Source organism: Hyla sarda, chromosome 1, assembly GCF_029499605.1.
Source record: "Hyla sarda isolate aHylSar1 chromosome 1, aHylSar1.hap1, whole genome shotgun sequence".
Lineage (NCBI taxonomy): Eukaryota > Metazoa > Chordata > Amphibia > Anura > Hylidae > Hyla > Hyla sarda.
The window spans coordinates 257,265,283-257,287,539 of NC_079189.1; the positions used below are offsets into that span (position 1 = coordinate 257,265,283).

Here is a 22,257-nt window from a genome sequence, read left to right on the forward strand (position 1 = left end):
CAGTTCGCAGACTGCTACCCAGCTTAGGGCCCGGTAAGTACTAGCATGGGAGACTGGCTGGGAATCCCAGGTGTTGTTGACATTTTGCTCTGTAGCCGCCTTCCGCTCCGATTCCGAAAAGGATTTATTGATGCTTAAATCCACAGTATACAGGGTGTGAAGCCGTCTACGGCTATCCTAAGCTGAATGTGCCTGTTCTTGTCAGATCGCAGACTGCTGCCCGGCAAGTACGGGCATGGGAGACTGGCTGGCAATCCAAGGTGCTATTGACATTTTGCTCTGTTGCCGCCTTCCTCTCCGATTCCGAAAAGGATTTATTGATGCTTAAATGCACAGTATAAAAAGCATGAAGCTGTCAATGGCCATCCTAAGCTGAACGCGCCTGCTCTCGTCAGATCGCAGACTGCTACCCAGCTTAGGACCCGGTAAGTACCAGCATGGGAGACTGGCTGGGAATCCTGGGTGCCGTTGACATTTTGCTCTATTGCTGCTTTCCGCTCCGATTCCGAAAAGAATTTATTGATGCTTAAATCCACAGTATACAAGGTGTGAAGCTGTCGACGGCCATCCTAAGCTTAACGCGCCTGCTCTTGTCAGATCGCAGACTGGTACAGATCTTAGGGCCCGGTAAGTACCGGCATGGGACACTGGCTCGGAATCCCGGCTGCCGTTGACATTTTGCTCTGTTGCCGCCTTCCGTTTCCGATTCCGAAAAGGATTTATTGATGCTTAAATGCACAGTATAAAGGGCAAGAAGCTGTCAACGGCCATCCTAAGCTGAACGTGCCTGCTCTCATCCGATCGCAGACTGCTACCCAGCTTAGGGCTCGGAAAGTACCAGCATGGGAGACTGGCTGGGAATCCCAGGTGTCGTTGACATTTTGCTCTGTTGCCGCCTTACGCTCCGATTCCGAAAAGGATTTATTGATGCTTAAATCCACAGTATACAGGGTGTGAAGATGTCTACGGCCATCCTAAGCTGAATGCGCCTGTTCTCGTCAGATCGCAGACTGCTACCCAGCTTCAGGCCTGGTAAGTACCAGCATGGGAGACTGGCTGGGAATCCCGGGTGGAGTTGACATTTTGCTCTGTTTCTGCTACGAGTCCGAAAATTATTTATTGATGCTTAAATCCACAGTATACAAAGTGTGAAGCTGTCAACGGCCATCCTAAGCTGAACGCGCCTGCTCTCGTCAGATCGCAGACTTCTACCCAGCTTAGGGCCTGGTAAGTACCAGCATGGGAGACTGGCTGGGAATCCCGGGTGCACTTGACATTTTAATCTGTTGCCGCCTTCCGCTCCGATTCGGAAAAGGATTTATTGATGCTTAAATCCACAACACACAGGGTGTGAAGCTGTCAACGGCCATCCTAAGCCTGAACGTGCCTGCTCTCCTCAGATCACAGACTGCTGCCCGGCAGTTACCGGCATGGGAGACTGGCTGGCAATACAAGGTGCCATTGACATTTTGCTCTGTTGCCGCCTTCCTCTCCGATTAACAAAAATATTTATTGATGCTTAAATCCACAATATACAAGGCGTGAAGATGTCAACGGCCATCCTAAGCTGAACGCGCCTGCTCTCGTCAGATCGCAGACCGCTACCCAGCTTAGTGCCCAGTAAGTACCGGCATGGGAGACTGGCTGGGAATCCGGGTGCAGTTGACATTTTGCTCTGTTGCCGCCTTCCGTTCCGATTCCGAAAAGGATTTATTGATGCTTAAATGCACAGTATAAAAAGCATGAAGCTGTCAATGGCCATCCTAAGCTGAACGCGCCTGCTCTCGTCAGATTGCAGACTGCTACCCAGCTTAGGGCCCGGTAAGTACTGGCATGGGAGACTGGCTGGGAATACCGGTTGCCATTGACATTTTGCTCTATTGCTGCCTTCCGCTCCGATTCCGAAAAGAATTTATTGATGCTTAAATCCACAGTATACAAGGTGTGAAGCTGTCAACGGCCATCCTAAGCTTAACGCGCCTGCTCTCGTCAGATCGCAGACTGGTACAGATCTTAGGGCCCGGTAAGTACCGGCATGGGACACTGGCTGGGAATCCCGGCTGCCGTTGACATTTTGCTCTGTTGCCGCCTTCCGTTCCGATTCCGAAAAGGATTTATTGATGCTTAAATGCACAGTATAAAAAGCATGAAGCTGTCAATGGCCATCCTAAGCTGAACGCGCCTGCTCTCGTCAGATCGCAGACTGCTACCCAGCTTAGGGCCTGGTAAGTACTGGCATGGGACACTGGCTGGGAATCTCGGCTGCCGTTGACATTTTGCTCTGTTGCCGCCTTCCGTTCCGATTCCGAAAAGGATTTATTGATGCCTAAATGCACAGTATAAAGGGCGAGAAACTGTCAACGGCCATCCTAAGCTGAACGCGCCTGCTCTCGTCAGATTGCAGACTGCTACCCAGCTTAGGGCCCAGTAAGTACCGGCATGGGAGACTGGCTGGGAATCCCGGATGCAGTTGACATTTTGCTCTGTTGCCGCCTTCCTCTCCGATTAATAAAAATATTTATTGATGCTTAAATCCACAGTATACAAGGCGTGAAGATGTCAACGGCCATCCTAAGCTGAACGCGCCTGCTCTCGTCAGATCGCAGACTGCTACCCAGCTTAGGGCCCAGTAAGTACCGGTATGGGAGACTGGCTGGGAATCCCGGGTGCAGTTGACATTATGCCCTGTTGCCGCCTTCCGTTCCGATTCCGAAAAGGATTTATTGATGCTTAAATGCACAGTATAAAAAGCATGAAGCTGTCAACGGCCATCCTAAGCTGAACGCGCCTGCTCTCGTCAGATCGCAGACTGCTACCCAGCTTAGGGCCTGGTAAGTACCAGCATGGGAGACTGGCTGGGAATCCCGGGTGCAGTTGACATTTTAATCTGTTGCTGCCTTCCGCTCCGATTCGGAAAAGGATTTATTGATGCTTAAATGCACAGTATAAAGGGCGTGCAGCTGTCAACGGCCATCCTAAGCTGAACGCGCCTGCTCTCGTCAGATTGCAGACTGCTACCCAGCTTAGGGCCCGGTAAGTACCAGCATGGGAGACTGGCTGGGAATCCCGGGTGGAGTTGACATTTTGCTCTGTTTCTGCTACGAGTCCGAAAATTATTTATTGATACTTAAATCCACAGTATACAAAGTGTGAAGCTGTCAACGGCCATCCTAAGCTGAACGCGCCTGCTCTCGTCAGATTGCAGACTTCTACCCAGCTTAGGGCCCTGTAAGTACCAGCATGGGAGACTGGCTGGGAATCCCGGGTGCAGTTGACATTTTAATCTGTTGCCGCCTTCCGCTCCGATTCGGAAAAGGATTTATTGATGCTTAAATCCACAATACACAGGGTGTGAAGCTGTCAACGGCCATCCTAAGCCTGAACGTGCCTGCTCTCCTCAGATCGCAGACCGCTGCCCGGCAGTTACCGGCATGGGAGACTGGCTGGCAATCCAAGGTGCCGTTGACATTTTGCTTTGTTGCCGCCTTCCTCTCCGATTAATAAAAATATTTATTGATGCTTAAATGCACCTGGGAATCCCGGGTGCAGTTGACATTATGCTCTGTTGCCGCCTTCCGTTCCGATTCCGAAAAGGATTTATTGATGCTTAAATGCACAGTATAAAAAGCATGAAGCTGTCAATGGCCATCCTAAGCTGAACGCGCCTGCTCTCGTCAGATCGCAGACTGCTACCCAGCCTAGGGCCCATTAAGTACCGGCATGGGAGACTGGCTGGGAATCCCGGGTGCAGTTGACATTTTGCTCTGTTGCCGCCTTCCGTTCCGATTCCGAAAAGGATTTATTGATGCTTAAATGCACAGTATAAAAAGCATGAAGCTGTCAATGGCCATCCTAAGCTGAACGCGCCTGCTCTCGTCAGATCGCAGACTGCTACCCAGCTTAGGGCCTGGTAAGTACTGGCATGGGACACTGGCTGGGAATCTCGGCTGCCGTTGACATTTTGCTCTGTTGCCGCCTTCCGTTCCGATTCCGAAAAGGATTTATTGATGCCTAAATGCACAGAATAAAGGGCGAGAAGCTGTCAACGGCCATCCTAAGCTGAACGTGCCTGCTCTCGTCAGATTGCAGACTGCTACCCAGCTTAGGGCTCAGTAAGTACCGGCATGGGAGACTGGCTGGGAATCCCGGGTGCAGTTGACATTTTGCTCTGTTGCCGCCTTCCGCTCCGATTCCGAAAAAGGATTTATTGATGCTTAAATGCGCAGTATAAAAATCATGAAGCTGTCAATGGCCATCCTAAGCTGAACGCGCCTGCTCTCGTCACATCGCAGACTGCTACCCAGTTTAGGGCCCGGTAAGTACTGGCATGGGAGACTGGCTGGGAATCCCGGTTGCCGTTGACATTTTGCTCTTATGCCGCCTTCAGTTCCGATTCCGAAAAGGATTTATTGATGCTTAAATGCACAGTATACAAAGTGTGAAGCTGTCAACGGCCATCCGAAGCTGAACGCGCCTGCTCTCGTCAGATCGCAGACTGCTCCCCAGCTTAGGGCCTGGTAAGTACCAGCATGGGAGACTGGCTGGGAATCCCGGGTGCAGTTGACATTTTAATTTGTTGCTGCCTTCCGCTCCGATTCGGAAAAGGATTTATTGATGCTTAAATGCACAGTATAAAGGGCGTGAAGCTGTCAACGGCCATCCTAAGCTGAACGCGCCTTCTCTCGTCAGTTCGCAGACTGCTACCCAGCTTAGGGCCCGGTAAGTACTAGCATGGGAGACTGGCTGGGAATCCCAGGTGTTGTTGACATTTTGCTCTGTAGCCGCCTTCCGCTCCGATTCCGAAAAGGATTTATTGATGCTTAAATCCACAGTATACAGGGTGTGAAGCCGTCTACGGCTATCCTAAGCTGAATGTGCCTGTTCTTGTCAGATCGCAGACTGCTGCCCGGCAAGTACGGGCATGGGAGACTGACTGGCAATCCAAGGTGCTATTGACATTTTGCTCTGTTGCCGCCTTCCTCTCCGATTCCGAAAAGGATTTATTGATGCTTAAATGCACAGTATAAAAAGCATGAAGCTGTCAATGGCCATCCTAAGCTAAACGCGCCTGCTCTCGTCAGATCGCAGACTGCTACCCAGCTTAGGACCCGGTAAGTACCAGCATGGGAGACTGGCTGGGAATCCTGGGTGCCGTTGACATTTTGCTCTATTGCTGCTTTCCGCTCCGATTCCGAAAAGAATTTATTGATGCTTAAATCCACAGTATACAAGGTGTGAAGCTGTCGACGGCCATCCTAAGCTTAACGCGCCTGCTCTTGTCAGATCGCAGACTGGTACAGATCTTAGGGCCCGGTAAGTACCGGCATGGGACACTGGCTCGGAATCCCGGCTGCCGTTGACATTTTGCTCTGTTGCCGCCTTCCGTTTCCGTTTCCGATTCCGAAAAGGATTTATTGATGCTTAAATGCACAGTATAAAGGGCGAGAAACTGTCAACGGCCATCCTAAGCTGAACGCGCCTGCTCTCGTCAGATTGCAGACTGCTACCCAGCTTAGGGCCCAGTAAGTACCGGCATGGGAGACTGGCTGGGAATCCCGGATGCAGTTGACATTTTGCTCTGTTGCCGCCTTCCGCTCCGATTCCGAAAAAGGATTTATTGATGCTTAAATGCGCAGTATAAAAATCACGAAGCTGTCAATGGCCATCCTAAGCTGAACACGCCTGCTCTTGTCACATCGCAGACTGCTAAGCAGCTTAGGGCCCGGTAAGTACTGGCATGGGAGACTGGCTGGGAATCCCGGTTGACATTTTGCTCTTAAGCCGCCTTCAGTTCCGATTCCGAAAAGGATTTATTGATGCTTAAATGCACAGTATACAAAGTGTGAAGCTGTCAACGGCCATCCTAAGCTGAACGCGCCTGCTCTCGTCAGATCGCAGACTGCTACCCAGCTTAGGGCCTGGTAAGTACCAGCATGGGAGACTGGCTGGGAATCCCGGGTGCAGTTGACATTTTAATCTGTTGCTGCCTTCCGCTCCGATTCGGAAAAGGATTTATTGATGCTTAAATGCACAGTATAAAGGGCGTGAAGCTGTCAACGGCCATCCTAAGCTGAACGCGCCTGCTCTCGTCAGATCGCAGACTGCTACCCAGCTTAGGGCCCGGTAAGTACCAGCGTGGGAGACTGGCTGGGAATCCCAGGTGTTGTTGACATTTTGCTCTGTAGCCGCCTTCCGCTCCGATTCCGAAAAGGATTTATTGATGCTTAAATCCACAGTATACAGGGTGTGAAGCCGTCTACGGCTATCTTAAGCTGAATGTGCCTGTTCTTGTCAGATCGCAGACTGCTGCCCGGCAAGTACGGGCATGGGAGACTGGCTGGCAATCCAAGGTGCTATTGAAATTTTGCTCTGTTACCGCCTTCCTCTCCGATTCCGAAAAGGATTTATTGATGCTTAAATGCACAGTATAAAAAGCATGAAGCTGTCAATGGCCATCCTAAGCTGAACGCGCCTGCTCTCGTCAGATTGCAGACTGCTACCCAGCTTAGGGCCTGGTAAGTACTGGCATGGGAGACTGGCTGGGAATACCGGTTGCCATTGACATTTTGCTCTATTGCTGCCTTCCGCTCCGATTCCGAAAATAATTTATTGATGCTTAAATCCATAGTATACAAGGTGTGAAGCTGTCAACGGCCATCCTAAGCTTAACGCGCCTGCTCTCGTCAGATCGCAGACTGGTACAGATCTTAGGGCCCGGTAAGTACCGGCATGGGACACTGGCTGGGAATCCCGGCTGCCGTTGACATTTTGCTCTGTTGCCGCCTTCCGTTCCGATTCCGAAAAGGATTTATTGATGCTTAAATGCACAGTATACAAAGTGTGAACGTGTCAACGGCCATCCTAAGCTGAATGCGCCTGCTCTCGTCAGATCGCAGACTGATACCCAGCTTAGGGCCTGGTAAGTACCAGCATGGGAGACTGGCTGGGAATCCCGGGTGCAGTTGACATTTTAATCTGTTGCTGCCTTCCGCTCCGATTCGGAAAAGGATTTATTGATGCTTAAATGCACAGTATAATGGGTGTGAAGCTGTCAACGGCCATCCTAAGCTGAACGCGCCTGCTCTCGTCAGATCGCAGACTGCTACCCAGCTTAGGGCCCGGTAGGTACCAGCATGGGAGACTGGCTGGGAATCCCAGGTGTTGTTGACATTTTGCTCTGTAGCCGCCTTCCGCTCCGATTCCGAAAAGGATTTATTGATGCTTAAATCCACAGTATACAGGGTGTGAAGCCGTCTACGGCTATCCTAAGCTGAATGTGCCTGTTCTTGTCAGATCGCAGACTGCTGCCCGGCAAGTACGGGCATGGGAGACTGGCTGGCAATCCAAGGTGCTATTGACATTTTGCTCTGTTGCCGCCTTCCTCTCCGATTCCGAAAAGGATTTATTGATGCTTAAATGCACAGTATAAAAAGCATGAAGCTGTCAATGGCTGTCCTAAGCTGAACGTGCCTGCTCTTGTCAGATCGTAGACTGCTACCCAGCTTAGGGCCCGGTAAGTACTGGCATGGGAGACTGGCTGGGAATCCCGGGTGCGGTTGACATTTTGCTCTATTGCTGCCTTCCGCTCCGATTCCGAAAATAATTTATTGATGCTTAAATCCACAGTATACAAGGTGTGAAGCCGTCTACGGCTATCCTAAGCTGAATGTGCCTGTTCTTGTCAGATCGCAGACTGCTGCCCGGCAAGTACGGGCATGGGAGACTGGCTGGCAATCCAAGGTGCTATTGACATTTTGCTCTGTTGCTGCCTTCCTCTCCGATTCCGAAAAGGATTTATTGATGCTTAAATGCACAGTATAAAAAGCATGAAGCTGTCAATGGCTGTCCTAAGCTGAACGCGCCTGCTCTCGTCAGATCGCAGACTGCTACCCAGCTTAGGGCCTGGTAAGTACTGGCATGGGAGACTGGCTGGGAATCCCGGGTGCCGTTGACATTTTGCTCTATTGCTGCCTTCCGCTCCGATTCCAAAAAGAATTTATTGATGCTTAAATCCACAGTATACAAGGTGTGAAGCTGTCGACGGCCATCCTAAGCTTAACGCGCCTGCTCTTGTCAGATCGCAGACTGGTACAGATCTTTGGGCCCGGTAAGTACCGGCATGGGACACTGGCTGGGAATCCCGGCTGCCGTTGACATTTTGCTCTGTTGCCGCCTTCCGTTTCCGATTCCGAAAAGGATTTATTGATGCTTAAATGCACAGTATAAAGGGCAAGAAGCTGTCAACGGGCATCCTAAGCTGAACGTGCCTGCTCTTGTCAGATCGCAGACTGCTACCCAGCTTAGGGCCCGGTAAGTACCAGCATGGGAGACTGGCTGGGAATCCCAGGTGTCGTTGACCTTTTGCTCTGTTGCCGCCTTACGCTCCGATTCCGAAAAGGATTTATTGATGCTTAAATCCACAGTATACAGGGTGTGAAGATGTCTACGGCCATCCTAAGCTGAATGCGCCTGTTCTCGTCAGATCGCAGACTGCTACCCAGCTTCGGGCCTGGTAAGTACCAGCATGGGAGACTGGCTGGGAATCCTGGGTGCAGTTGACATTTTGCTCTGTTTCTGCTCCGATTCCGAAAATTATTTATTGATGCTTAAATCCACAGTATACAAAGTGTGAAGCTGTCAACGGCCATCCTAAGCTTAACGCGCCTGCTCTCGTCAGATCGCAGACTGGTACAGATCTTAGGGCCCGGTAAGTACCGGCATGGGACACTGGCTGGGAATCCCGGCTGCCGTTGACATTTTGCTCTGTTGCCGCCTTCCGTTCCGGTTCCGATTCCGATTCCGAAAAGGATTTATTGATGCTTAAATGCACAGTATACAAAGTGTGAACCTGTCAACGGCCATCCTAAGCTGAATGCGCCTGTTCTCGTCAGATCGCAGACTGGTACAGATCTTAGGGCCCGGTAAGTACCAGCATGGGAGACTGGCTGGGAATCCCAAGTGTCGTTGACCTTTTGCTCTGTTGCCGCCTTCCGCTCCGATTCCGAAAATAATTTATTGATGCTTAAATCCACAGTATACAAGGTGTGAAGCTGTCGACGGCCATCCTAAGCTTAACGCGCCTGCTCTTGTCAGATCGCAGACTGGTACAGATCTTAGGGCCCGGTAAGTACCGGCATGGGACACTGGCCGGGAATCCCGGCTGCCGATGACATTTTGCTCTGTTGCCGCCTTCCGTTTCCGATTTCGAAAAGGATTTATTGATGCTTAAATGCACAGTATAAAAGGCAAGAAGCTGTCAACGGCCATCCTAAGCTGAACGTGCCTGCTCTCGTCAGATCGCAGACTGCTACCCAGCTTAGGGCCTGGTAAGTACCAGCATGGGAGACTGGCTGGGAATCCCGGGAGTCGTTGACCTTTTGCTCTGTTGCCGCCTTACGCTCCGATTCCGAAAAGGATTTATTGATGCTTAAATCCACAGTATACAGGGTGTGAAGATGTCTACGGCCATCCTAAGCTGAATGCGCCTGTTCTCGTCAGATCGCAGACTGCTACCCAGCTTCGGGCCTGGTAAGTACCAGCATGGGAGACTGGCTGGGAATCCTGGGTGCAGTTGACATTTTGCTCTGTTTCTGCTCCGATTCCGAAAATTATTTATTGATGCTTAAATCCACAGTATACAAAGTGTGAAGCTGTCAACGGCCATCCTAAGCTGAACGCGCCTGCTCTCGTCAGATCGCAGACTGCTACCCAGCTTAGGGCCTGGTAAGTACCAGCATGGGAGACTGGCTGGGAATCCCGGGTGCAGTTGACACTTTAATCTGTTGCCGCCTTCCGCTCCGATTCGGAAAAGGATTTATTGATGCTTAAATCCACAATACACAGGGTGTGAAGCTGTCAACGGCCATCCTAAGCCTGAACATGCCTGCTCTCCTCAGATCGCAGACCGCTGCCCGACAGTTACCGGCATGGGAGAATAGCTGGCAATCCAAGGTGCCGTTGACATTTTGCTTTGTTGCCGCCTTCCTCTCCGATTAATAAAAATATTTATTGATGCTTAAATGCACCTGGGAATCCCGGGTGCAGTTGACATTATGCTCTGTTGCCGCCTTCCGTTCCGATTCCGAAAAGGATTTATTGATGCTTAAATGCACAGTATAAAAATCATGAAGCTGTCAATGGCCATCCTAAGCTGAACGCGCCTGCTCTCGTCAGATCGCAGACTGCTACCCAGCTTAGGGCCTGATAAGTACTGGCATGGGACACTGGCTGGGAATCCCGGCTGCCGTTGACATTTTGCTCTGTTGCCGCCTTCCGTTCCGATTCCGAAAAGGATTTATTGATGCCTAAATGCACAGTATAAAGGGCGAGAAGCTGTCAACGGCCATCCTAAGCTGAACGCGCCTGCTCTCGTCAGATTGCAGACTGCTACCCAGCTTAGGGCCCAGTAAGTACCGGCATGAGAGACTGGCTGGGAATCCCGGGTGCAGTTGACATTTTGCTCTGTTGCCGCCTTCCGCTCCGATTCCGAAAAAGGATTTATTGATGCTTAAATGCGCAGTATAAAAATCATGAAGCTGTCAATGGACATCCTAAGCTGGACGCGCCTGCTCTCGTCACATCGCAGACTGCTACCCAGCTTAGGGCCCGGTAAGTTCTGGCATGGGAGACTGGCTGGGAATCCCGGTTGCCGTTGACATTTTGCTCTTATGCCGCCTTCCGCTCCGATTCCGAAAAGGATTTATTGATGCTTAAATGCACAGTATACAAAGTGTGAAGCTGTCAACGGCCATCCTAAGCTGAACGCGCCTGCTCTTGTCAGATCGCAGACTGCTACCCAGCTTAGGGCCCGGTAAGTACCAGCATGGGAGACTGGCTGGGAATCCCAGGTGTTGTTGACATTTTGCTCTGTAGCCGCCTTCCGCTCCGATTCCGAAAAGGATTTATTGATGCTTAAATCCACAGTATACAGGGTTTGAAGCCGTCTACGGCTATCCTAAGCTGAATGTGCCTGTTCTTGTCAGATCGCAGACTGCTGCCCGGCAAGTACGGGCATGGGAGACTGGCTGGCAATCCAAGGTGCTATTGACATTTTGCTCTGTTGCCGCCTTCCTCTCCGATTCCGAAAAGGATTTATTGATGCTTAAATGCACAGTATAAAAAGCATGAAGCTGTCAATGGCCATCCTAAGCTGAACGCGCCTGCTCTCGTCAGATCGCAGACTGCTACCCAGCTTAGGGCCCGGTAAGTACCAGCATGGGAGACTGGCTGGGAATCCCGGGTGCCGTTGACATTTTGCTCTATTGCTGCTTTCCGCTCCGATTCCGAAAAGAATTTATTGATGCTTAAATCCACAGTATACAAGGTGTGAAGCTGTCAACGGCCATCCTAAGCTTAACGCGCCTGCTCTTGTCAGATCGCAGACTGGTACAGATCTTAGGGCCCGGTAAGTACCGGCATGGGACACTGGCTGGGATTCCCGGCTGCCGTTGACATTTTGCTCTGTTGCCGCCTTCCGTTTCCGATTCCGAAAAGGATTTATTGATGCTTAAATGCACAGTATAAAGGGCAAGAAGCTGTCAACGGCCATCCTAAGCTGAACGTGCCTGCTCTCGTCAGATCGCAGACTGCTACCCAGCTTAGGGCTCGGAAAGTACCAGCATGGGAGACTGGCTGGGAATCCCAGGTGTCGTTGACATTTTGCTCTGTTGCCGCCTTACGCTCCGATTCCGAAAAGGATTTATTGATGCTTAAATCCACAGTATACAGGGTGTGAAGATGTCTACGGCCATCCTAAGCTGAATGCGCCTGTTCTTGTCAGATCGCAGACTGCTACCCAGCTTCGGGCCTGGTAAGTACCAGCATGGGAGACTGGCTGGGAATCCCAGGTGTCGTTGACATTTTGCTCTGTTGCCGCCTTACGCTCCGATTCCGAAAATTATTTATTGATGCTTAAATCCACAGTATACAAAGTGTGAAGCTGTCAACGGCCATCCTAAGCTGAACGCGCCTGCTCTCGTCAGATCGCAGACTTCTACCCAGCTTAGGGCCTGGTAAGTACCAGCATGGGAGACTGGCTGGGAATCCCGGGTGCAGTTGACATTTTAATCTGTTGCCGCCTTCCGCTCCGATTCGGAAAAGGATTTATTGATGCTTAAATCCACAATACACAGGGTGTGAAGCTGTCAACGGCCGTCCTAAGCCTGAACGTGCCTGCTCTCCTCAGATCACAGACTGCTGCCCAGCATTTACCGGCATGGGAGACTGGCTGGCAATACAAGGTGCCATTGACATTTTGCTCTGTTGCCGCCTTCCTCTCCGATTAATAAAAATATTTATTGATGCTTAAATCCACAATATACAAAGCATGAAGATGTCAACGGCCATCCTAAGCTGAACGCGCCTGCTCTCGTCAGATCGCAGACCGCTACCCAGCTTAGGGCCCAGTAAGTACCGGCATGGGAGACTGGCTGGGAATCCGGGTGCAGTTGACATTTTGCTCTGTTGCCGCCTTCCGTTCCGATTCCGAAAAGGATTTATTGATGCTTAAATGCACAGTATAAAAAGCATGAAGCTGTCAATGGCCATCCTAAGCTGAACGCGCCTGCTCTCGTCAGATTGCAGACTGCTACCCAGCTTAGGGCCCGGTAAGTACTGGCATGGGAGACTGGCTGGGAATACCGGTTGCCATTGACATTTTGCTCTATTGCTGCCTTCCGCTCCGATTCCGAAAAGAATTTATTGATGCTTAAATCCACAGTATACAAGGTGTGAAGCTGTCAACGGCCATCCTAAGCTTAACGCGCCTGCTCTCGTCAGATCGCAGACTGGTACAGATCTTAGGGCCCGGTAAGTACCGGCATGGGACACTGGCTGGGAATCCCGGCTGCCGTTGACATTTTGCTCTGTTGCCGCCTTCTGTTCCGATTCCGAAAAGGATTTATTGATGCTTAAATGCACAGTATACAAAGTTTGAACCTGTCTATGGCCATCCTAAGCTGAACGCGCCTGCTCTCGTCAGATCGCAGACTGCTACCCAGCTTAGGGCCCGGTAGGTACCAGCATGGGAGACTGGCTGGGAATCCCAGGTGTTGTTGACATTTTGCTCTGTAGCCGCCTTCCGCTCCAATTCCGAAAAGGATTTATTGATGCTTAAATCCACAGTATACAGGGTGTGAAGCCGTCTACGGCTATCCTAAGCTGAATGTGCCTGTTCTTGTCAGATCGCAGACTGCTGCCCGGCAAGTACGGGCATGGGAGACTGGCAGGCAATCCAAGGTGCTATTGACATTTTGCTCTGTTGCTGCCTTCCTCTCCGATTCCGAAAAGGATTTATTGATGCTTAAATGCACAGTATAAAAACCATGAAGCTGTCAATGGCTGTCCTAAGCTGAACGTGCCTGCTCTCGTCAGATCGCAGACTGCTACCCAGCTTAGGGCCTGGTAAGTACTGGCATGGGAGACTGGCTGGGAAACCCGAGTGCCGTTGACATTTTGCTCTATTGCTGCCTTCCGCTCCGATTCCGAAAAGAATTTATTGATGCTTAAATCCACAGTATACAAGGTGTGAAGCTGTCGACGGCCATCCTAAGCTTAACGCGCCTGCTCTTGTCAGATCGCAGACTGGTACAGATCTTTGGGCCCGGTAAGTACCGGCATGGGACACTGGCTGGGAATCCCGGCTGCCGTTGACATTTTGCTCTGTTGCCGCCTTCCGATTCCGATTCCGATAAGGATTTATTGATGCTTAAATGCACAGTATAAAGGGCGAGAAGCTGTCAACGGCCATCCTAAGCTGAACGTGCCTGCTCTCGTCAGATCGCAGACTGCTACCCAGCTTAGGGCCCGGTAAGTACCAGCATGGGAGACTGGCTGGGAATCCCAGGTGTCGTTGACCTTTTGCTCTGTTGCCGCCTTACGATCCGATTCCGAAAAGGATTTATTGATGCTTAAATCCACAGTATACAGGGTGTGAAGATGTCTACGGCCATCCTAAGCTGAATGCGCCTGTTCTCGTCAGATTGCAGACTGCTACACAGCTTCGGGCCTGGTAAGTACCAGCATGGGAGACTGGCTGGGAATCCCGGGTGCAGTTGACATTTTGCTCTGTTTCTGCTCCGATTCCGAAAATTATTTATTGATGCTTAAATCCACAGTATACAAAGTGTGAAGCTGTCAACGGCCATCCTAAGCTGAACGCGCCTGCTCTCGTCAGATCGCAGACTGCTACCCAGCTTAGGGCCTGGTAAGTACCAGCATGGGAGACTGGCTGGGAATCCCGGGTGCAGTTGACACTTTAATCTGTTGCCGCCTTCAGCTCCGATTCGGAAAAGGATTTATTGATGCTTAAATCCACAATCCACAATCCACAATACACAGGGTGTGAAGCTGTCAACGGCCATCCTAAGCTGAACGTGCCTGCTCTCCTCAGATCACAGACTGCTGCCTGGCAGTTACCGGCATGGGAGACTGGCTGGCAATACAAGGTGCCATTGACATTTTTGCTCTGTTGCCGCCTTCCTCTCCGATTAATAAAAATATTTATTGATGCTTAAATCCACAATATACAAAGCATTTAGATGTCAACGGCCATCGTAAGCTGAACGCGCCTGCTCTCGTCAGATCGCAGACCGCTACCCAGCTTAGGGCCCAGTAAGTACCGGCATGGGAGACTGGCTGGGAATCCGGGTGCAGTTGACATTTTGCTCTGTTGCCGCCTTCCGTTCCGATTCCGAAAAGGATTTATTGATGCTTAAATGCACAGTATAAAAAGCATGAAGCTGTCAATGGCAATCCTAAGCTGAACGCGCCTGCTCTCGTCAGATTGCAGACTGCTACCCAGCTTAGGGCCCGGTAAGTACTGGCATGGGAGACTGGCTGGGAATACCGGTTGCCATTGACATTTTGCTCTATTGCTGCCTTCCGCTCCGATTCCGAAAAGAATTTATTGATGCTTAAATCCACAGTATACAAGGTGTGAAGCTGTCAACGGCCATCCTAAGCTTAACGCGCCTGCTCTCGTCAGATCGCAGACTGGTACAGATCTTAGGGCCCGGAAAGTACCGGCATGGGACACTGGCTGGGAATCCCGGCTGCCGTTGACATTTTGCTCTGTTGCCGCCTTCCGTTCCGATTCCGAAAAGGATTTATTGATGCTTAAATGCACAGTATACAAAGTTTGAACCTGTCTATGGCCATCCTAAGCTGAACGCGCCTGCTCTCGTCAGATCGCAGACTGCTACCCAGCTTAGGGCCCGGTAGGTACCAGCATGGGAGACTGGCTGGGAATCCCAGGTGTTGTTGACATTTTGCTCTGTAGCCGCCTTCCGCTCCGATTCCGAAAAGGATTTATTGATGCTTAAATCCACAGTATACAGGGTGTGAAGCCGTCTACGGCTATCCTAAGCTGAATGTGCCTGTTCTTGTCAGATCGCAGACTGCTGCCCGGCAAGTACGGGCATGGGAGACTGGCTGGCAATCCAAGGTGCTATTGACATTTTGCTCTGTTGCTGCCTTCCTCTCCGATTCCGAAAAGGATTTATTGATGCTTAAATGCACAGTATAAAAAGCATGAAGCTGTCAATGGCTGTCCTAAGCTGAACGCGCCTGCTCTCGTCAGATCCCAGACTGCTACCCAGCTTAGGGCCTGGTAAGTACTGGCATGGGAGACTGGCTGGGAATCCCGGGTGCGGTTGACATTTTGCTCTATTGCTGCCTTCCGCTCCGATTCCGAAAAGAATTTATTGATGCTTAAATCCACAGTATACAAGGTGTAAAGGTGTCGACGGCCATCCTAAGCTTAACGCGCCTGCTCTTGTCTGATCGCAGACTGGTACAGATCTTTGGGCCCGGTAAGTACCGGCATGGGAGACTGGCTGGCAATCCAAGGTGCCGTTGACATTTTGCTTTGTTGCCGCCTTCCTCTCCGATTAATAAAAATATTTATTGATGCTTAAATCCACAGTATACAAGGCGTGAAGATGTCAACAGCCATCCTAAGCTGAACGCGCCTGCTCTCGTCAGATTGCAGACTGCTACCCAGCTTAGGGCCCAGTAAGTACCGGCATGGGAGACTGGCTGGGAATCCCGGGTGCAGTTGACATTATGCTCTGTTGCCGCCTTCCGTTCCGATTCCGAAAAGGATTTATTGATGCTTAAATGCATAGTATAAAAAGCATGAAGCTGTCAATGGCCATCCTAAGCTGAACGCGCCTGCTCTCGTCAGATCGCAGACTGCTACCCAGCCTAGGGCCCATTAAGTACCGGCATGGGAGACTGGCTGGGAATCCCAGGTGTAGTTGACATTTTGCTCTGTTGCCGCCTTCCGTTCCGATTCCGAAAAGGATTTATTGATGCTTAAATGCACAGTATAAAAATCATGAAGCTGTCAATGGCCATCCTAAGCTGAACGCGCCTGCTCTCGTCAGATCGCAGACTGCTACCCAGCTTAGGGCCTGGTAAGTACTGGCATGGGACACTGGCTGGGAATCCCGGCTGCCGTCGACATGTTGCCGCCTTCCGTTCCGATTCCGAAAAGGATTTATTGATGCCTAAATGCACAGTATAAAGGGCGAGAAGCTGTCAACGGCCATCCTAAGCTGAACGCGCCTGCTCTCGTCAGATTGCAGACTGCTACCCAGCTTAGGGCCCAGTAAGTACCGGCATGGGAGACTGGCTGGGAATCCCGGGTGCAGTTGACATTTTGCTCTGTTGCCGCCTTCCGCTCCGATTCCGAAAAAGGATTTATTGATGCTTAAATGCGCAGTATAAAAATCATGAAGCTGTCAACGGCCATCCTAAGCTGAACGCGCCTGCTCTCGTCAGATCGCAGACTGCTACCCAGCTTAGGGCCTGGTAAGTACCAGCATGGGAGACTGGCTGGGAATCCCGGGTGCAGTTGACATTTTAATCTGTTGCCGCCTTCCGCTCCGATTCCGAAAAAGGATTTATTGATGCTTAAATGCGCAGTATAAAAATCACGAAGCTGTCAATGGCCATCCTAAGCTGAACACGCCTGCTCTTGTCACATCGCAGACTGCTAAGCAGCTTAGGGCCCGGTAAGTACTGGCATGGGAGACTGGCTGGGAATCCCGGTTGACATTTTGCTCTTATGCCGCCTTCAGTTCCGATTCCGAAAAGGATTTATTGATGCTTAAATGCACAGTATACAAAGTGTGAAGCTGTCAATGGCCATCCTAAGCTGAACGCGCCTGCTCTCGTCAGATCGCAGACTGCTACCCAGCTTAGGGCCTGGTAAGTACCAGCATGGGAGACTGGCTGGGAATCCCGGGTGCAGTTGACATTTTAATCTGTTGCTGCCTTCCGCTCCGATTCGGAAAAGGATTTATTGATGCTTAAATGCACAGTATAAAGGGCGTGAAGCTGTCAACGGCCATCCTAAGCTGAACGCGCCTGCTCTCATCAGATCGCAGACTGCTACCCAGCTTAGGGCCCGGTAAGTACCAGCGTGGGAGACTGGCTGGGAATCCCAGGTGTTGTTGACATTTTGCTCTGTAGCCGCCTTCCGCTCCGATTCCGAAAAGGATTTATTGATGCTTAAATCCACAGTATCCACAGTATACAGGGTGTGAAGCCGTCTACGGCTATCCTAAGCTGAATGTGCCTGTTCTTGTCAGATCGCAGACTGCTGCCCGGCAAGTACGGGCATGGGAGACTGGCTGGCAATCCAAGGTGCTATTGAAATTTTGCTCTGTTACCGCCTTCCTCTCCGATTCCGAAAAGGATTTATTGATGCTTAAATGCACAGTATAAAAAGCATGAAGCTGTCAATGGCCATCCTAAGCTGAACGTGCCTGCTCTCGTCAGATTGCAGACTGCTACCCAGCTTAGGGCCCGGTAAGTACTGGCATGGGAGACTGGCTGGGAATACCGGTTGCCATTGACATTTTGCTCTATTGCTGCCTTCCGCTCCGATTCCGAAAAGAATTTATTGATGCTTAAATCCATAGTATACAAGGTGTGAAGCTGTCAACGGCCATCCTAAGCTTAACGCGCCTGCTCTCGTCAGATCGCAGACTGGTACAGATCTTAGGGCCCGGTAAGTACCGGCATGGGACACTGGCTGGGAATCCCGGCTGCCGTTGACATTTTGCTCTGTTGCCGCCTTCCGTTCCGATTCCGAAAAGGATTTATTGATGCTTAAATGCACAGTATACAAAGTGTGAACGTGTCAACGGCCATCCTAAGCTGAATGCGCCTGCTCTCGTCAGATCGCAGACTGATACCCAGCTTAGGGCCTGGTAAGTACCAGCATGGGAGACTGGCTGGGAATCCCGGGTGCAGTTGACATTTTAATCTGTTGCTGCCTTCCGCTCCGATTCGGAAAAGGATTTATTGATGCTTAAATGCACAGTATAATGGGTGTGAAGCTGTCAACGGCCATCCTAAGCTGAACGCGCCTGCTCTCGTCAGATCGCAGACTGCTACCCAGCTTAGGGCCCGGTAGGTACCAGCATGGGAGACTGGCTGGGAATCCCAGGTGTTGTTGACATTTTGCTCTGTAGCCGCCTTCCGCTCCGATTCCGAAAAGGATTTATTGATGCTTAAATCCACAGTATACAGGGTGTGAAGCCGTCTACGGCTATCCTAAGCTGAATGTGCCTGTTCTTGTCAGATCGCAGACTGCTGCCCGGCAAGTACGGGCATGGGAGACTGGCTGGCAATCCAAGGTGCTATTGACATTTTGCTCTGTTGCCGCCTTCCTCTCCGATTCCGAAAAGGATTTATTGATGCTTAAATGCACAGTATAAAAAGCATGAAGCTGTCAATGGCTGTCCTAAGCTGAACGTGCCTGCTCTTGTCAGATCGCAGACTGCTACCCAGCTTAGGGCCCGATAAGTACTGGCATGGGAGACTGGCTGGGAATCCCGGGTGCGGTTGACATTTTGCTCTATTGCTGCCTTCCGCTCCGATTCCGAAAATAATTTATTGATGCTTAAATCCACAGTATACAAGGTGTGAAGCCGTCTACGGCTATCCTAAGCTGAATGTGCCTGTTCTTGTCAGATCGCAGACTGCTGCCCGGCAAGTACGGGCATGGGAGACTGGCTGGCAATCCAAGGTGCTATTGACATTTTGCTCTGTTGCTGCCTTCCTCTCCGATTCCGAAAAGGATTTATTGATGCTTAAATGCACAGTATAAAAAGCATGAAGCTGTCAATGGCTGTCCTAAGCTGAACGCGCCTGCTCTCGTCAGATCGCAGACTGCTACCCAGCTTAGGGCCTGGTAAGTACTGGCATGGGAGACTGGCTGGGAATCCCGGGTGCCGTTGACATTTTGCTCTATTGCTGCCTTCCGCTCCGATTCCAAAAAGAATTTATTGATGCTTAAATCCACAGTATACAAGGTGTGAAGCTGTCGACGGCCATCCTAAGCTTAACGCGCCTGCTCTTGTCAGATCGCAGACTGGTACAGATCTTTGGGCCCGGTAAGTACCGGCATGGGACACTGGCTGGGAATCCCGGCTGCCGTTGACATTTTGCTCTGTTGCCGCCTTCCGTTTCCGATTCCGAAAAGGATTTATTGATGCTTAAATGCACAGTATAAAGGGCAAGAAGCTGTCAACGGGCATCCTAAGCTGAACGTGCCTGCTCTCGTCAGATCGCAGACTGCTACCCAGCTTAGGGCCCGGTAAGTACCAGCATGGGAGACTGGCTGGGAATCCCAGGTGTCGTTGACCTTTTGCTCTGTTGCCGCCTTACGCTCCGATTCCGAAAAGGATTTATTGATGCTTAAATCCACAGTATACAGGGTGTGAAGATGTCTACGGCCATCCTAAGCTGAATGCGCCTGTTCTCGTCAGATCGCAGACTGCTACCCAGCTTCGGGCCTGGTAAGTACCAGCATGGGAGACTGGCTGGGAATCCCGGGTGCAGTTGACATTTTGCTCTGTTTCTGCTCCGATTCCGAAAATTATTTATTGATGCTTAAATCCACAGTATACAAAGTGTGAAGCTGTCAACGGCCATCCTAAGCTTAACGCGCCTGCTCTCGTCAGATCGCAGACTGGTACAGATCTTAGGGCCCGGTAAGTACCGGCATGGGACACTGGCTGGGAATCCCGGCTGCCGTTGACATTTTGCTCTGTTGCCGCCTTCCGTTCCGGTTCCGATTCCGATTCCGAAAAGGATTTATTGATGCTTAAATGCACAGTATACAAAGTGTGAACCTGTCAACGGCCATCCTAAGCTGAATGCGCCTGTTCTCGTCAGATCGCAGACTGGTACAGATCTTAGGGCCCGGTAAGTACCAGCATGGGAGACTGGCTGGGAATCCCAAGTGTCGTTGACCTTTTGCTCTGTTGCCGCCTTCCGCTCCGATTCCGAAAATAATTTATTGATGCTTAAATCCACAGTATACAAGGTGTGAAGCTGTCGACGGCCATCCTAAGCTTAACGCGCCTGCTCTTGTCAGATCGCAGACTGGTACAGATCTTAGGGCCCGGTAAGTACCGGCATGGGACACTGGCTGGGAATCCCGGCTGCCGATGACATTTTGCTCTGTTGCCGCCTTCCGTTTCCGATTTCGAAAAGGATTTATTGATGCTTAAATGCACAGTATAAAAGGCAAGAAGCTGTCAACGGCCATCCTAAGCTGAACGTGCCTGCTCTCGTCAGATCGCAGACTGCTACCCAGCTTAGGGCCTGGTAAGTACCAGCATGGGAGACTGGCTGGGAATCCCGGGAGTCGTTGACCTTTTGCTCTGTTGCCGCCTTACGCTCCGATTCCGAAAAGGATTTATTGATGCTTAAATCCACAGTATACAGGGTGTGAAGATGTCTACGGCCATCCTAAGCTGAATGCGCCTGTTCTCGTCAGATCGCAGACTGCTACCCAGCTTCGGGCCTGGTAAGTACCAGCATGGGAGACTGGCTGGGAATCCCGGGTGCAGTTGACATTTTGCTCTGTTTCTGCTCCGATTCCGAAAATTATTTATTGATGCTTAAATCCACAGTATACAAAGTGTGAAGCTGTCAACGGCCATCCTAAGCTGAACGCGCCTGCTCTCGTCAGATCGCAGACTGCTACCCAGCTTAGGGCCTGGTAAGTACCAGCATGGGAGACTGGCTGGGAATCCCGGGTGCAGTTGACACTTTAATCTGTTGCCGCCTTCCGCTCCGATTCGGAAAAGGATTTATTGATGCTTAAATCCACAATACACAGGGTGTGAAGCTGTCAACGGCCATCCTAAGCCTGAACATGCCTGCTCTCCTCAGATCGCAGACCGCTGCCCGACAGTTACCGGCATGGGAGAATAGCTGGCAATCCAAGGTGCCGTTGACATTTTGCTTTGTTGCCGCCTTCCTCTCCGATTAATAAAAATATTTATTGATGCTTAAATGCACCTGGGAATCCCGGGTGCAGTTGACATTATGCTCTGTTGCCGCCTTCCGTTCCGATTCCGAAAAGGATTTATTGATGCTTAAATGCACAGTATAAAAATCATGAAGCTGTCAATGGCCATCCTAAGCTGAACGCGCCTGCTCTCGTCAGATCGCAGACTGCTACCCAGCTTAGGGCCTGATAAGTACTGGCATGGGACACTGGCTGGGAATCCCGGCTGCCGTTGACATTTTGCTCTGTTGCCGCCTTCCGTTCCGATTCCGAAAAGGATTTATTGATGCCTAAATGCACAGTATAAAGGGCGAGAAGCTGTCAACGGCCATCCTAAGCTGAACGCGCCTGCTCTCGTCAGATTGCAGACTGCTACCCAGCTTAGGGCCCAGTAAGTACCGGCATGAGAGACTGGCTGGGAATCCCGGGTGCAGTTGACATTTTGCTCTGTTGCCGCCTTCCGCTCCGATTCCGAAAAAGGATTTATTGATGCTTAAATGCGCAGTATAAAAATCATGAAGCTGTCAATGGACATCCTAAGCTGGACGCGCCTGCTCTCGTCACATCGCAGACTGCTACCCAGCTTAGGGCCCGGTAAGTTCTGGCATGGGAGACTGGCTGGGAATCCCGGTTGCCGTTGACATTTTGCTCTTATGCCGCCTTCCGCTCCGATTCCGAAAAGGATTTATTGATGCTTAAATGCACAGTATACAAAGTGTGAAGCTGTCAACGGCCATCCTAAGCTGAACGCGCCTGCTCTTGTCAGATCGCAGACTGCTACCCAGCTTAGGGCCCGGTAAGTACCAGCATGGGAGACTGGCTGGGAATCCCAGGTGTTGTTGACATTTTGCTCTGTAGCCGCCTTCCGCTCCGATTCCGAAAAGGATTTATTGATGCTTAAATCCACAGTATACAGGGTTTGAAGCCGTCTACGGCTATCCTAA

General features: G+C 50.8%; 17 pseudogenes; all 17 read left to right on the forward strand.

Moving 5' to 3' along the window:
- The first annotated feature begins 759 nt into the window (after positions 1-759).
- On the forward strand, positions 760-879 carry LOC130348438 (5S ribosomal RNA; annotated as a pseudogene).
- A 1,881-nt stretch (positions 880-2,760) lies between these two features.
- LOC130349670 (5S ribosomal RNA) lies at positions 2,761-2,880 on the forward strand (annotated as a pseudogene).
- A 2,970-nt stretch (positions 2,881-5,850) lies between these two features.
- On the forward strand, positions 5,851-5,970 carry LOC130349681 (5S ribosomal RNA; annotated as a pseudogene).
- Positions 5,971-6,052: 82 nt separating this feature from the next.
- On the forward strand, positions 6,053-6,172 carry LOC130324209 (5S ribosomal RNA; annotated as a pseudogene).
- An 878-nt stretch (positions 6,173-7,050) lies between these two features.
- Positions 7,051-7,170, forward strand: LOC130352361 (5S ribosomal RNA; annotated as a pseudogene).
- Positions 7,171-7,834: 664 nt separating this feature from the next.
- Positions 7,835-7,954, forward strand: LOC130352983 (5S ribosomal RNA; annotated as a pseudogene).
- A 1,301-nt stretch (positions 7,955-9,255) lies between these two features.
- LOC130352724 (5S ribosomal RNA) lies at positions 9,256-9,375 on the forward strand (annotated as a pseudogene).
- Positions 9,376-9,652: 277 nt separating this feature from the next.
- Positions 9,653-9,772, forward strand: LOC130349692 (5S ribosomal RNA; annotated as a pseudogene).
- Positions 9,773-11,131: 1,359 nt separating this feature from the next.
- On the forward strand, positions 11,132-11,251 carry LOC130316999 (5S ribosomal RNA; annotated as a pseudogene).
- A 2,484-nt stretch (positions 11,252-13,735) lies between these two features.
- LOC130321907 (5S ribosomal RNA) lies at positions 13,736-13,855 on the forward strand (annotated as a pseudogene).
- A 277-nt stretch (positions 13,856-14,132) lies between these two features.
- On the forward strand, positions 14,133-14,252 carry LOC130349703 (5S ribosomal RNA; annotated as a pseudogene).
- A 2,489-nt stretch (positions 14,253-16,741) lies between these two features.
- On the forward strand, positions 16,742-16,861 carry LOC130349714 (5S ribosomal RNA; annotated as a pseudogene).
- A 481-nt stretch (positions 16,862-17,342) lies between these two features.
- LOC130316134 (5S ribosomal RNA) lies at positions 17,343-17,462 on the forward strand (annotated as a pseudogene).
- Positions 17,463-18,349: 887 nt separating this feature from the next.
- On the forward strand, positions 18,350-18,469 carry LOC130352362 (5S ribosomal RNA; annotated as a pseudogene).
- A 664-nt stretch (positions 18,470-19,133) lies between these two features.
- LOC130352984 (5S ribosomal RNA) lies at positions 19,134-19,253 on the forward strand (annotated as a pseudogene).
- A 1,301-nt stretch (positions 19,254-20,554) lies between these two features.
- Positions 20,555-20,674, forward strand: LOC130352725 (5S ribosomal RNA; annotated as a pseudogene).
- Positions 20,675-20,951: 277 nt separating this feature from the next.
- Positions 20,952-21,071, forward strand: LOC130349736 (5S ribosomal RNA; annotated as a pseudogene).
- Positions 21,072-22,257: the final 1,186 nt, after the last annotated feature.